Source organism: Eptatretus burgeri, chromosome 13 (genome assembly GCF_056783735.1).
Source record: "Eptatretus burgeri isolate ZD-2024b chromosome 13, Ebu_testis_v1, whole genome shotgun sequence".
In the NCBI taxonomy this organism is placed as follows: Eukaryota; Metazoa; Chordata; class Myxini; order Myxiniformes; family Myxinidae; genus Eptatretus; species Eptatretus burgeri.
Window position 1 is genome coordinate 82,832,452 of NC_140973.1, and position 11,558 is coordinate 82,844,009.

Sequence of the window (11,558 nt, forward strand, 5' to 3'; positions counted from 1 at the left end):
ACTCTACATCTACGACCACTTGTCCCAATCTCTTCACCACACATGCTCCAACACTTCTCTCATCTTCCTATAACTGCCACAACTGCCATCAACCCCTCGGATGTTGATAGGGTTCGCCACCATCTGCTTGAGCACCAGCACCCAGAGCAGTCAGGCTTTACACCAAAGAGGTCAATGTTTGACCATACCCTTGCTCTTTGGGTCCTCGCCGAACGTAGACGAGAGTTTTGGCAGGGGCTGCTTGCAACCTCTGTTGATCTTCACAAAGCGTTCGATTATGTGAATCAGGATACCATCTGGAGGATTCTCGGTCTTTGTGGGGTAAAACCAAAACTGATCAATCTGATTTCTGAACGATACTGTGGTACTTACTGAGTGCTGTGAGATGTGGTGGTTCCATCTCCGACTTATTTCCAGTTGTTACTGGAGTTTGTCAGGGGTGTATACTGGCTTCCACACTTTTGAGTGCTTGTCTAGACTGGATTTCTTCAAGAGGATATTGGAGAAATCAAATTGTGGTGCATCGGTTGGGAATGTTGAGACCACTGACCTTGATTTTGCAGATGATGCAGTCATCTTTGCGGAGATGCTGGATATCCTTGTGGGGGCCCTTGGGGTGCTGGATGGGAAGTCGGAGTCACTGGGATTATAGGTTTCCTGGGTCCATAGAATTTAGTGATGTCGATGTTGGTAGTAGTAGTAGCAGTAGTAGTAGCAGTAGCAGTTCGAGAGAATTTTGTGATGTCGATGTTAGTAGTAGTAGTAGTAGTAGTAGCAGTAGTAGTCGTTCGAGAGAATTTAGTGATGTCTATGTTGGTAGTAGTAGAAGTAGTAGTAGTAGTAGTCAGGTCAGGTATGGGAGCATGTGCCAGAACAGCGCGTCGCTGCGTCCACTTTCCGCCAGTACTCCAGGGGCCTCCGTCTGGCCATCCCCCAGGCAGATACCAGGCCCATCCCAATCTCCTTGAGATGATGGTCAACCTGCTGCAACCATGAGGCACGTGGTCGGCCCACTGGCCTCCTCCACTCATGAGACTCCCTCGCTGAGAGAATCTGGTGAGCAGGATCAGCGTCAGGAAAACGAGCCACATGTCCATACAGCCGCAACTGATGCTCACGGACTATGCAGGTAACAAATCTCATCCGAGTCTCTCTCAACAACCGCTCCTTGGACACAAAATCCGACCAGCGATAGCCAAGGATTCTCCAAGACACCTGTTACCAAAGGAATTAAGTCTCCGTCTCAGATCCTTGGTCAGAGTCCAAGTCTCACACCCATAGAGCAAGACTGGAAGCACCAAGGACCTGAAGACTCGGACTTTAGTCCTACCGCACAGGTACCGACAGTTCCACACCCCATTATCCAGTGAATCCATGACTCCCCAGGCCCGACACAGACGTCTATTGACCTCTGACTCACAGCCAGCAGAGACATGAATATCACAGTCTCACTCTATCAGAATATCACTCTCACATCCGTAGAGAAAGATTGGAAGCACCAAGGACCTGAAGACTCGGACTGACCTCCACATCCTCACCACAAACAGGTACAGACAAGATAGCAGCATGCAATATTTCATTAAAAGCCTGGATCCTAGTTTTGACCCAGGAAACCCACAATTCCAGTGTAGTCAGCCTGACAAGACCCTAGAATATGCTTTAGAAAAGTTTTGATGGCATCGCTTGTTGATTTTTGGCCAATGGGTTCAAATGTAAGACCATAACATGGGGTCTCAGAATCATCCGGTGGCCAACCCGATTTTGAACTTCAAGGTCAAAGGTCAAATGGGTGCAAAAAATTTTTTTCCCCCAAAAAAGACCAGAATAATGTATTCTATCATTTAAAAGCCTTAAAGAACCAAAGAACATAACAGTAATTTCAGTATTTTACCATTTATTGACTAAATTTATAGGAAAACGAAGAAATCTGAACCAAAAACGTCAAATATCTCCATAATGATTGAAATGACAGAAAACGCATGAAAAGTCTTTACAAACCAGTTTCAAATACAGTGCAGACCGCTTATAAGAATCACTTTGGGCCGGCCTAGTTTGATTCTTATACGCGGTCGATTCTTATAGGCGATCTAGGCGTACGCCGGTCAGAAATCATAATGCCTATGGTTGGGATTGCTGATAACGTGTGAAGGATGATGAAACCCTACGTCTTGAGTTCTAGGTCATGTGTATTGGGTAAAAGGGCCCAAGCCTCATTTTGCTCTGGGCCCCTACCCTTCCCTCCTTGACTGCACCGTTGCTGTCTTTTACTGCTGGTCGGTCAATGTACAATGCAGGGATACAGACGTCCTCCTCCTGCTCCTTTTTTTCCTTGGAGACCTGTCAGCAGATGTGTGGATGAAGAGTGGAACAAGCAAATCAACCAAACTCTACCACATAAATGCTATAGCACAGACCTTTCCTCGAAATGTGATAAGCAATATCCTCGGTTTCCATTCCCTGACTGGATGCGACACGGTGTCATCATTTGCGGGCAACGGAAAGAAGACATGTTGGCAGGTGTACGTACAGCATCCAGAACTTCTGCATGGTGTTCCGGTTACATTCCGGATCTCAACCAATGGTACTCCATCTCTTCTGGATCTGATTTTGACAAATTTCCCTGACAATATCTGCTGCTCTTCCTTCGCTCCAATTGGTTCTTCTGACCACGTCCTTGTTAAAGTGGACATCTCTCTGGCTGTTATCAGAGAACCACCTCACCACCGTCGAGTCTGGCATTTCACTCAAGCCGACTGGCAGGGTCTCCGAGCAGCCATCAAACTTACAGACTGGTCTCCTATCACTACTTTCTCAAACATCAACTCATCCTGGGAATTCTTTCAAAGAAACTTGCTCTCCCTCATGCACAGATTTATCCCCTCTCGTGTTCAGTTGTCTTACCCTTCCTCCCGCCCTTGGTTTACTGAAGCTTGTGGCGAGGCAGTTGTCCTGAAACAACTTGCCTTTGCCTCATGGAAAGCAAACCCAACTGAGGGCAATCTCAGTTCTTTCCACAAAGCTCGGAACAAGTGTGTATCTACCCTCAGGAGAGCCAGAAAACAACATCTTTCTCATCTCAAGTCTGAACTCTCATACCTCTCTCCCTCCTCAAAATCCTGGTGGCGTTTAATCAAATCTGTTTCTGGTGTATGTTCCCCCTCCATCCCCTCCCTTACCTCAAATGGCCGCACTGCTGATTCCACACGTGATAAAGCTGAATGTTTAAACTCGGTGTTTGCAGCTAAATGTTGTGTCCTAAACCCATCACTATCTCTACCCACTTTACCCAGTCGCACCCAACTGTCCCTGGACTCTGTATCCTTTTCTCCTGACAAGGTGGAGAGCTTGCTTTCAAACCTCGAGTCAGATTCTGCAACCGGTCCAGACGGCATCAGCCCACGTGTCCTCAAAGCCTGCTCTTCTGCTCTTGCTCACCCTCTCTCTGTTCTATTCACCCTCTCATTTGCCCAAGGTCATCTGCCATCTGCTTGGAAATCTGCTAACATCACTGCCCTGCACAAAAAGGTGCAAAAACAGATCCCTATAACTATAGACCAATCAGCCTTCTCCCAATCATCAGCAAGGTGATGGAATCCATCATCGCCTCAGATATGAAATCCTTCCTCTTCTCCAATGGCTTGATTTCCAATCATCAATTTGGTTTCAGACCAGGTCACTCTACCCTGGATATGCTGCTTCTGCTCTCCCATCAATGGATGGAGGTCCTCAATGCCAGACAGGAAATCCGAGCCGTATCCCTGGACATATCACGTGCTTTTGACACAGTCTGGCACCCTGCCCTACTCACCAAACTGTCTTCCCATGGTATTCAAGGCCATCTCCACTCATGGCTCGCAGACTTCCTCTCCTGTCGCAGTCAACGTGTGGCCCTAAATGGAGTTCTTTCATCCCCTCTTCCTGTGCAGGCTGGAGTTCCTCAAGGTAGCGTTCTGGGCCCTGTTCTTTTTCTGGTTTTCATCAATGATCTCTCGGACTCTCTGGAAAATCCTCTATTTCTCTTTGCCGACGACTCCACCCTCTGCCGTACCATCTGTCATCCCTCAGACCGGCAAGCAGCAGCTTCTTCACTCACTGCAGATCTGGATAAAATCACAAACTGGTCCAACACGTGGAACATGTCTTTCAATCCAGACAAATCTCACACTCTCACTATGTCTCTTCGAAAGGACCGTTTACAAAACCCCCCCATCCACTTTCTCAACAATCCTCTGGAAGAAGTCTTTTCTTTCAAGCTTCTTGGTCTCACTATCTGCCATGACCTTTCCTGGGAAAGTCACATTTCCAACCTCGCCTCAAAAGCCAGTCGCCGACTGGGAATCCTCCGTCGTGCTAAGTCCTTCCTCGGCCCTCTTGAGCTCCTGACCACTTACAAAGCTTTTGTCCGTAGCCTGATGGAGTACTGCTCTCCCCTCTGGGCTGGTGCTCCTGCCTCCCACCTTTCTTGGCTTCACGCTGTCGAAACCAGGGCATTTAAGATCATCGGCATCTCCCGCAATGAAGCTGAGTCTTTGGTCCTCTCACTCAATCACCGCAGGTTGGTCGGTGGTCTTTCTGTCTTCTACCGACTCCTCTCCAGCCTTGCCCCCCCTGCTCTCTCTGCGATTTGTCCCCACCACATTTCCACAGGGCGCTCAAGGTCCGCCAACAACCCCCTTCTGGTAAAACTACCAAAATCACGAATCACTGCTCATCTTCACTCTTTCATTCCTCTTTTTTCCCGCCTTTGGAATAAACTTCCTCACTCTATTCTTTCCCATTCTTCCCTCCAGGCTTTCAAAACAGCTGTTCACCACCACCTCTTATCTTCCCCCATCCAAATCCTTGATCTTTTCTACCCCCGATAATCCACCCAAGCCCACTTCCTTCATTTCTCCTACTTTCCTTCCTGAAAGTCCCTGAAATGTCCATCTTCTCTTCGCCATGTTCCCCGTCCCATCCCCATCCCTCTCCCTTCCACAGTTCACCTAATGTGTCTGTTCCCCACTGTTTTGTCCCTTCCACTCCCGCCCCTCTTGTCTCATGCCTCCTTGCTGTGAGTTGTGTGTTAGCTCTCATACGAGCCTCGACCAAGGTATACAAAAAAAAAAAAATGGTGTTGGGCGAGATGGAGCTATTGCTGATATTGAACAGTTTGTGTGTCGTGTCTACAAAACTCCAAGTTTTACCAAAGGATGTGACACTGCCAGGCTTGAAGTATTTCAGAAAGGCAAAAAAGCACTGGAAATGCTCCCACCAACAACAGATGCATTGGAACTTCACTTGAAAAGAGCAAATTTCCAAACAAAGGTGTGGCTTCAAGCAGACAAGACTGAGATGGAACTTCCCATGCCAGCATCTACTGGGGCGTGGAAGGAAAATGATGATGGCCAGTTACAGGTGATGTGGATAAGAAAACCCTCCGTACCTCAGTTGTCAAGCATTGATATCTTGCGGGTGTAAAAAACAGTGCCGTACATCTGCGTGTGGGTGCATGCCCGTTTGTGCATGCTATGAAAATGGATGTCTAAATCCACATTCAATATAGCTCTAATCTTCAATGTTGTAATATGTGGTTACATAAGCCAGTTTTCAGGTTTTTAATAATTCTTAATCTCATTTAAAGCTGACGCGTTAGCTTAAAATGCTTGGGCAGCTTAGATCTACCTTTGAAATTTCTCCAAATGAATACAGCCAAAACACAATTTATTCTCGTTTTTGAACATTTCTTATAAGAATTACTTACCGTACTATACCAAGAGTTACCATGGTGAGTGAAATACAGCACTAGTACTGGACTGAAATGGTATCTTTCAGCACGATGGAATGTCCGTCAATATTTCAAGATCAGATGCAAGTAGCCTAAATCTGAAAATATACTCAAATAATGCAAAATGGGTGTATGTTGATGATCAAGGAGTTTACCAACCAGAATCAGGGTATTGAAACTGGTTTGTAAAGACTTTTCATGCGTTTTCTGTCATTTCAACCATTATGGAGATATTCAACATTTTTGGTTCAGATTTCTTCATGTTTTCTTATAAATTTAGTCAATAAATGGTAAAATACTGAAATGAATGTTATGTTTTTTTTTTGATTCTTTAAGGCTTTTAAATGATAGAACACATTATTCTGGACATGTTTTTGGGGGAAATTTTTTTTGCACCCATCTGACCTTTGACCTTGAAAATTTGACCTTGAAGGTCAAAAATCGGGTTGGCCACCGGATGGTTCTGAGACCCCATGCATGGTACGGTCTTACATTTGAACCCATTGGCCAAAGATCAACGAGCGATGCCATCACTACTGTTTCCAAGGGTCTTGGCAGGCTGACGAGTGACTCCGACTTCCCACCCAGTGCCCCGAGGGCCCCCACAAGGATATCCAGCGTATCCGCAAAGATGACTGCATCTGTGAAATCAAGGTCAGAGATCTTGACATTCCCAAATGATGTACCACAGCTTGATATCTCCAACATCCTCCCCTGAATCCAGTCCATACAAGCGCTGAAATGTGTGGGGGCCAGTACACACCCCTGACAAACTCCAATAATAACTGGAAATAAGTTAGAGATGGTACCACCACATCTCACAGCACTCTCAATACCAGAGTATAGTTCAGACATCAGATTGATCAGTTTTGGTGGCACACCACGAAGACTAAGAATCCTCCAGAGAGCATCCCGATTCACTGAATTGAATGTTGCAGAGATCAACAAGAGCTGCAAGCAGTCCTGCTGAAGCTCTTGTCTGCGTTCGTTGAAGACCCGAATGGCAAGGATACGGTCAATTGTTGACCTCGTCGGTTTAAAGACTGAATGCTCTGGGTGCTGGTGCTACTCCTCTGCCCTCAAACCTATCCAGGCACAGCCAAGTGAACCTAATTTAAAAAAAAAAATCCAAAAAAAAAAGCCCATATCAAAAATTTTAATAATTCTGGCTGCCAGACCATGCATCCGATCAAGTTGAAATTTAAAACTTGTATTCCCAGTCACCACTAGATCATAAATCTGAAGTTTCACACCAATTGATTAAGTGGTTCCAGAGAAAACATTATTTAATATCTTTCTTCAATCTAATGTGGCTACCAAACCATGCGACCTAACAATTATTCCTCAACAAACTTGTACACCCATGGCTTGGGGAACATTTATGTGGTTTCCCTTCGATCTGTCCAGCAATTCGAGACGATTTTTGTAGGTTATAGGGTAAATTCAATATGGCTGCCAAACCATGTGACCTATGTCATCATATGTGTGAACCTTTTTCTTCCTCATGGATAGGCAGTCATGCATGTTAAGTTTCAACTTGATATGTTCAGCTACTTCAGAGAAGATTTTGAATGTTTTTTTTTTTTTAAACAATATGGCTGCCAAATCATGTGACCAATGGCATCAACAATTTTTTTTCCTCTGTGGACCATTTTATCCCAAGATGACCCTCAAAAATGTTCGTACTGATCAGATGGCATGTTCTACATATACAATTATGACGTCATAACGAAGGCACCTGTGATGTCATCAAACAAATCACATTTATTCCCCATGAGTACTTACCATGTGCCAAGTTTCAATTTTTTCCTTGGCACGGTTTCAGATAGAGGTCCAAAGTTTTTTTCCCGTTTTTCCAACATGGCTGCAACACCACATGACCTATGATGTCATAATTATCATCAAAACATTCTACATGAGTAGTCACACCTATAGTGAAAATTTCATCTCAATCTGACAAGTGTTGTTGGAGAAAAACAAAAAAGTTCTGTGTGGACAAACAAGCAAATGAAAAAACATCACTCATGGAGTGACAACCTGGTGAAACGGAACAGCACTCGGTAGAGCACATACCTCCGCCAGGTTGAACAGTCTACATTTTATATCCCACTGATTGGTCGGATCTGAATCCAGACATTAACCAAAATCGAATCGGCTTGTTCTTGTCACAAAACCAATTCATCCACCGAATTTTGTCATAACTCGTCCACAACTTTTTGAGATATCATGCCATACATAGTTTTTGTCCCATCTCTCAATGGTGAAGAATCACTTAAAAAACTTCTAGTGTCCGGATCAGGATTTTCACAAAAATTGAATCAATTCGTCCATGTCGCACACCTAACATGTCCACCAAGTTTCATCCGAATCTGTGCACAACTTTTTGAGATATCATGCAATCTCGTTTTTAGTCCTATCTCCCAATGGTGAAGAATCAGTTAAAAATTGAATAACACTCATAACCAGATCTGGATTCGGATCTTCATCAAAATGTAGTCTTGCTGTCGTTGGGTGCTCACCTACACACACAAAAAATTTCAGAACGATTGATTGAAAGCTGTGGCCAGAAATCGTGTGACAGACACAGAGACAGACGTTACAGACCAACAGAGCGAAAATAATTTTTCACCAAGTAACAAAGGGACTCAAACACAGTACCCTCCTGCCTCGGCAAGGGTAAATACTAAATATCGTCCATCAACTTCGTGTTCGGAGTTCTTCCATGTTATTTCGAGCGGTGAGAAGCAAAGATGACCATTTTGTGTTCTGTGCCTTGATATATTTTTGAATTGAATTTCGCACTTGAATTCCTCTTTCAAACATCTCGATTTCAAGGTAAATCTTTGTGTTTGTCGTTTTATGTAGTGTGTGTGTGTGTGTGTGTGTGTGTGTGTGTGTGTGTGTGTGTGTGTGTGTGTGTGTGTGTGTGTGTGTGTGTGTGTGTGTGTGTGTGTGTGTGTGTGTGTTTTACGCACATACATACACACACTCGTGCGGGATGATTACATATTGTGTAAGCATACGAAGCCATTGTCTCAGGTCGCTCACCTGCATTTGATTTTTCATTTATTTATTCTTCTCATTTACAGATGTTTCAGTTTCGTTTTTAATTTAAAACGGCTTGCCCAATGTAGCATACAAATCTTATTCATAGCGAGCCGACTGGAGGGTGCATGTGTCGTTGCATGAGCATTGCCTTTGCCAGGTAGATAGTGTGGCTTTTAAATGCTCCTGGTTTTATATGGAACCCAGCAGTTAAAAAAATAAAATGTTGCTGTTTGGGCAAATCGTATCGCCCTACCCTGCCCCTCACACTGCCTTCCCTACCCTGCCCCTCACGCTTACCTCCTCCAAAAACCCCTCTCCTTTCCATCCCCAATGGACATCTCTGGGCGGTCTCCATGTGCTGTGTTAACGTGCTGCTTTCACGTACAATTGTATTGTACAATATCGTACCGCCCTACCCGTACAATATTCCCACCCCTTCTCCACAAGTCCCACTACCAAAAGCAAGTCGAGAACCCCTCACCCTTCAAAATGCAAGCCCAGCACCCCTCCCCTCACACTTACCTCCTCCAAAACCCCCTCCTCCTTTCCTTTCTCCCTCCCCCACCCCTCCTCTTCGCTCCCACCTGCTCTCCATACCTTCCCACCCAACCCCCACTCACTCTTCCCCACTTCCTCAACCCCTCCTCACTCCTCCACCCTTCATCCTCTCCCCCTCCTCACTGCTCCATCTCCCCACCACCTCCTTTCTCTCTTCACCTCCCCCCCTTAATATACCCATCATCAAAGCGACGGGTTGTATTTGCGAGTGTGTGTGTGTGTGTGTGTGTGTGTGTGTGTGTGTGTGTGTGTGTGTGTGTGTGTGTGTGTGTGTGTGTGTGTGTGTGTGTGTGTGTGTGTGTGTGTGTGTGTGTGTGTGTGTGTGTGTGTGTGTGTGTGTGTGTGTGTGTGTGTGTGTGTGTGTGTGTGTGTGTGTGTGTGTGTGTGTGTGTTTTACATCATGACTGTCACTAGTATTAACACAGAATGCGAGTGCTTTTCTTCCTCATCTCAATCTTTTTGGATGTACATTTTCACTGTGAAACGTCTTCATTCGCTCATCAAGAAATTGCTAATTGACCTTATGTTTATTTACAGGAAACAATTGTTTGAAATTTACGCTGTAGAATGCACGCTTATCTGCAGGTCTTCAACTTGCTTTCTTTTCCTCGATGTCTGTCTTGAAGTACATTTGAGTGCCAAGCAAAAGTTTCCCAACCGATTGAGAGTGTCAGGGTGTGACAAATTTCGTTTTCGTTGCAAATGTTTCACCAAGTCTCCTTTTCACCTGATTGCAATGGACTTTATTCCTCCATCCCAGGAGGAGATTTTAGGCACTGAATTCAGATGGACCCTGCCCTTGCCAGGTGAATGGAGTGCAGGTGCAGAGCTTTGACTGCAATTTGCTCATTCCACTCGTCACCTCCTCAGGAGACGTGCTTCACTTGGTGGTCAGCAGAAATGCGTTTGCCAGCTGCGATCACCAAGCATCTCAGACCACATCCTGGAGTCCGCTCGACAGACGTTCATCGTTTGGAGCTAAGTGTTGTGAGAGTCGGAGCAAAGAAGCGTTTGCAATTTGATCAGGAAAAGACGACACAATGATTGGAATTGATTTGATGGGTGATCGAACGTTGACTTTGCTGGAAACAAGATTTTTGTTTTGTTTTTAAATCAAATTAAGAATTCCAAATTTGTTTTGTGACAAACAATGTGAGATACCCTGAATGTTTTTGTTTTTTTTTCATGGAGATATTACAGAATGGTGCTTAGAAAAACCACATTTGTGATTTCAGTGGACATTGTAAGCAACTCGCAAGCAATTCCGCTCAAGGTCGGGAAAAAGTAATTTCAAACACAACCTTCAAAAAGATGGATTTCTGCAACAGGACATTTCCTTCATTTCTCGATTCTCTTGAGAGGTCATCAAACCAACATCCAACACGTCTATAGAGCCGTAAAGGCTTACAAGGCACGTCACAATATCGGTTCATCCGGCACCATGCCTGTGAAACGGTACTTTCCATTTTTAGCTCGCCTGTTCGAAGAACAGAGAGCTATAGCGCTACCCCCGGCGTGAGCGTGAAAATGTTAAAGTTTTTGGTGCAAGTTATTTCCTTTCTAATGTTTTTATCTACTACACTATTTTTTACTGATAACAATATACAAATACATATATTGCTTTAAAATTATTCGGATCAGACTTCACTGCAATGCTTTATAAAAAAAATATTATTAGACGTCTTTTAAAAACGATAAATGTATAAACAGGCGAGCATTGGGTGGCTTTGACACCAACTCTCTGGTTTTAACACTTTTGGGGTTTTTACTCCATTTTTGTTTCGCCATTTGTTCTCGACTGCGATTTACAGAGCACTTTGCATTGCCACCCTTTATCAAAGTTAAACTGAAGGCTTTTTAAATCAAAGTTAAACTAAAAATATTTCATTTACGTAAACACAACTCTCGTTTTGTCAACCGTTATATCATCTCCTGTGACTGTGAAATGTTTCCGAGCCAAGTTTCTTTTTTTTTTGTTTTTTTTTTCAATGGGATTGCTCCTTTTATTCATGTTTCTTTGTGTTTCTTATGTTCTGTAATTCCTTATGTTCAAGTAATATTCCTGCCAAGTCTGACAAGCATTTATTATTTTTGACGGTAATATATTTTTGTATTTTGCCTGTGGTAACCTTATACGTGCAATGTTGCAATTATTAGCACATTAAAAGGAAAAGATTTCGACGAA

At 44.1% G+C, this 11,558-nt stretch overlaps 1 protein-coding gene across 3 annotated transcripts in view; it reads left to right on the plus strand.

Moving 5' to 3' along the window:
• The window catches only part of LOC147014919 (glutamate receptor-interacting protein 1-like), a 91,364-nt gene extending 79,806 nt beyond the window's left edge, over positions 1-11,558 (plus strand). Inside the window, exon 24 of one of the 3 annotated variants that reach the window (XM_085853388.1) lies at positions 10,134-11,558. The gene's annotated coding sequence lies outside the window, so the exon portion shown is untranslated. The remainder of the gene's footprint in view (positions 1-10,133) is intronic. The other 2 variants (XM_085853390.1, XM_085853389.1) reach the window with 2 other exon arrangements.